Source organism: Hyalella azteca, unplaced genomic scaffold (assembly GCF_000764305.2).
Source record: "Hyalella azteca isolate HAZT.00-mixed unplaced genomic scaffold, Hazt_2.0.2 contig10646, whole genome shotgun sequence".
Lineage (NCBI taxonomy): Eukaryota > Metazoa > Arthropoda > Malacostraca > Amphipoda > Hyalellidae > Hyalella > Hyalella azteca.
The window spans coordinates 56,259-60,581 of record NW_025940676.1 but is presented as its reverse complement, the minus strand read 5'-3'; positions in this window follow the sequence as shown (position 1 = coordinate 60,581).

The window sequence follows — 4,323 nt, the reverse complement described above, 5'->3', positions numbered from 1 at the left end:
AGGGAGATATATGAATAATTCTCGGGTTGCGAGGTGGAACCTCTACCTTGAATGGTTTGCTCTGTGACACAAGTTGTAGAAAAAGTCCTGTCACACTAGCGCAGCTCGTCAGGAGTTCCTTCCGTAGCTTGTGCGACCGCCTTTACACGGTCGCGCCAACTCGTGTTGCCGTGACGACCGGGAGCAATCCTGGGATGTGAGGTACATTACAGGGCATTATTATAAGCAGGGACGGCGTCTGAGAGGTGAGCAGCAGGGACGACGTCTGAGAGGTGAGCAGCAGGGACGGCGTCTGAGAGCATCTGTCCCATGACAACGACAGAAGGCATCAGCTTCGCTACTCTAAAAAAGCTCGGACACCGAGCTTATAGCGACTTTTTTTAGCAACTTGTTACTAGCTCTGGCCGAGCCCTGTGTTGAAGACGATCGAAAAATGGCCGGAAACAATTAAATTCGGCTGGTAAGCTATTAATTTTAACCTTTTCTACAATTTCAGTTTAGCTCAGCAATACTGAAAAATTCTTATATCAATTAACCACGAAAAAACATCCTATTAAATAATTTTTTGCAATTATGACGCACCTCTTCGAAGGCAGAATTCTCAAGCGTTGGACTGATTTTTTTGTAGAAAATTGATCAGATCCGAAGGTCTATAAGAGACACGTGTGTTGGTACAACCTCCTCTTAAGCCGACTGTAGTGAAGGGAAATGCAACTTTAATAGAGGATGTATTTTATATTGATCCTTCTTTTAATCAAATATATGACATCGGCCGTCCGTGAGATGTTGTCCATGTTTAGCGTCTGTAACTATTTTATCTCGTACAAAGAGATCTCCGAAGTCTTGACCTAACTTCAACTCACGAACACTCAGCTTATCTTATCGTTGTACAATGAATTAGAGTTTCGTATTTGATCGTCTTTATTCTCCGGTCGGTGACTCTGTGTTGATCTGCAAGAAGTTTAACGAACCGTGGCTGGGTTATTGCGGATTGTATAAACTATAAAGACTCACGCTATGCCCAGTGGTACTGGCCCCGTAACAAGACTGAAAATGTTCACGCTGACGCAGGCTAGCGCTCGCTGAAGCTGCGATATTATATCCTTCCTTAGTATCCTTGGTATTTGTTTGGGACAAATATGCATGTATTTTTGCCTGAGTAGCCTCATTAAAAGCCTACAGGCAGAAGCTTCCTCAAGCAGACAGGCGCAGCACAGAGCGACGATAAAACATTACCCCTGGACGAACATTTCCGCGATGCGACGCGCGTTCGGTGTCCTTGAAGTAGGCGTGAGAGGAGGATGTCGTGGCATTGCTCTCGTAAATTCAGACGGCGAATGTTTTCTGCTCTCACCCATATCATCGCGACAGTATATACATATACTCTATAAATATAGGCAAATAAAAAAGGAAATTAAAAAACTAGTTAATTTGGGTTACTTCTTGTACTAAAAAATTGCACATGCGCATGATGTCTATCTGTATTAAGGTCTGATTCGCGACGTGTGCATCATAAATAATTTATCAGAGTATCCATATAATTTCCTACGGTTCCTCCATGCCTGGCTGTACGGCTCCTCCATGCCTGGCTGTGCGGCTCCTCCATGCCTGGCTGTTTACTTACGCTCTATTTTCTAGCCTATGATTGGTGGATTTTGCTTGAAAGGCCGTCAATGATTGGATGATGAACTTACGATCTCGTAACTTTTTTTGAAAGTAGTAGGCCCTGAAACAGGGCCTACTACTTTCAGGGCCTACTTTCTGTTGAAAGTAGGCCCTGGACGACAGAAGGCATCAGCTTCGCTACTCTAAAAAGGCTCGGACACCGTAAAAGATTTTGGCAACTTGTAATTTTCTCTGGCCGAGCTCTGTATTCAGGACGATAAAAAAAATGGCGGGTGATAATGAAATTTGGCAGGGAAGCTATTTTCATTTCAAAAGCTATTATAAGATTTTCGGCCATTTCAGTATAGCTTAGCCAATACTGAAAAATTCTTATATTAATTGACCGTGATAAAACATCATATTAATTAATTTTTTGCAGTTATGCTAGTTAATTAATTTTTTGCAGTAATGGACTGATCGTTCAGGAGAAAATTTATCCCATTCGAAGGTAAGAGACACGAGCGCTTGTGCCACCTAATTTAGACTGATTTGTGGTGGGGGTGTGCTGCACGGCTCCTCCATGCCTGGCTGTACGGCTCCTCCATGCCTGGCTGCACGGCTCCTCCATGCCTGGCTGTACGGCTCCTCCATGCCTGGCTTTGTACGGCTTCTCCATGCCTGGCTGTACGGCTCCTCCATGTCTCTGTAGTCTCTGAGCAGTGGCGGCGACGGGACGTTTGCGTTGTTGCTCTCCTCGGAAAGATGTTCCTGCTCGGTCGCTGGGACCTAATATATCTCTTTTGAAGTTCAGTGCTGGCTTGTTATCTTTGAAGAAAATAAGTGAAACTGTTAGTGTGATATAAGATTGTCAGCTTTAATTTATCTTAAGTGCTTCTTTGACATAACTTCAAAAGAAAGAAAAAACTACTCAAAAATGAGTGTTGGTACAGGGTAAACATTATATAGTTATTATTTATTAAAGGGCGTGCTTAATATCTACGGTATAAAGTTATTTACAGTGGCGTCTTTTAACAAAATTCCGTGATAATGTTCGTGATAATTCGAGGATAGCCATAAAATAACTGAGTTATTACTTATTTACCAATACGGAAGATTATATTTTACAACCTTTTCTCAACATTTTTTGCCTGCATTAATATTTTTGGGTCTGAAGAAAACATATTTTGAAAATTTAAACTCATTTAATTGATATTTCTCGTGTGATTCTTACTTCCGCGCGCGTGAGTTCATTGAAAATGAAAATTATTAATATTTCCACTGCCAAGCCTGAATGAATGAATCTTATTTTACGCAATGTATTTGGAAGACATAAAATATAAATGAGAGCCTACTAAGAATGTCGACAAGTTACGCAACGTGATGTTATTTTTTGTCGCCTTAAGTTCACCTGTGACCTTGGCGTATGCTTAGCGCATGCGTATACCGTACAAATCCTCTAATGCAAGGCTGCAGGCCTCTCCGCGCTAGTGCAGTTGCTGATGTTTCCCTTTTGGCACATCAGACGCGTCTAGAACTGCTCAGCATTGTCTCCAATAGTTATTATTTATTATTGCACTTTATTGCACTTCATTGGACTGAAAATTTTGCTGTACGTGATCAGAATTCGCCTCATTTCTTGATTTATATCGAAGGAAGAGAATATTTCAGGAAATATCGACTTAAAAATCACGAGCGTTGCTGACATGGATGAGCGAAAACGGCCTTAGCTGTTAAATGCATCGGAAAACTTTCACCAAGAAATGTAGGACGCTGGGCCGTATTTTTCGCCAGCACAGAACACTGAAGTGATACACACGTCCACAATAAATACTTATCATGTCGGGATATTAACAGGGCCTGAAATCTATTTTGGGTGATTGAATCATTAGGCTTTGGAAATGGAAGGAAGTAGAAGTTTGTTTAAAATAGATATTATTTTTAGTTGTATTTTATTAAATAAATTTCTTTTGAAATATAGTATTTACACTGCAATAGTTTTAAAATTGTGAACGGGATAAAGAGTGAAGGGATTTAGGATTACAGTATCCGGGATAACGTGAATCTTCGATCTCAGGGATTCTTTGGTCTCAGGGTAATAAATCAGTCACCGCCGGTCTAGTCCGCTTGTATGTAAGAGAAGACTTATGTTAGATATAACTGCGTGAATTGACTGCACTGCTGCGATAAGTTCGTATTACCGAGAACTTTGCTTGGACTTTTTGCATTCTCCGTGTTTTCTTGCTCGATTGAAATTAGGCAGCTGAAGCCCGTGCTTAAATGATTCTTAGCAGCACAAGTCACACCAACAAGCCTCTCTTCCAATGTTTCAAATTGTCTTTGGTGAAGTTTACTGTGACGACTGAAATTCCGTCTTAAATGAGGCGTTGCCTGGGCAATGTAGACAGAATTAACCTTATTTACGTCTGAATTAGCATCAGTAACCAAGATTAAATCATGATTAATATTACGCCATCCATACGATTCTTTTGAGTTCGCACTCGAACTTTTAAGCATCTCGTTCACTTAATTACAGCTCCCTTGGATGGATCACCATCTAGCGAAGAATTTTCTTATTGAATCTAGGCCGCATGATTCTGTCTCACAAGCTTCATGAGTTTTAATAATAATAAGTCGAGAAGTTACATTAACTAAAAACCGGGCAATAACTAGGACGGTCAATTTTTTAACTACAAATCTATTTGTTTTTCCGCAGAAAAT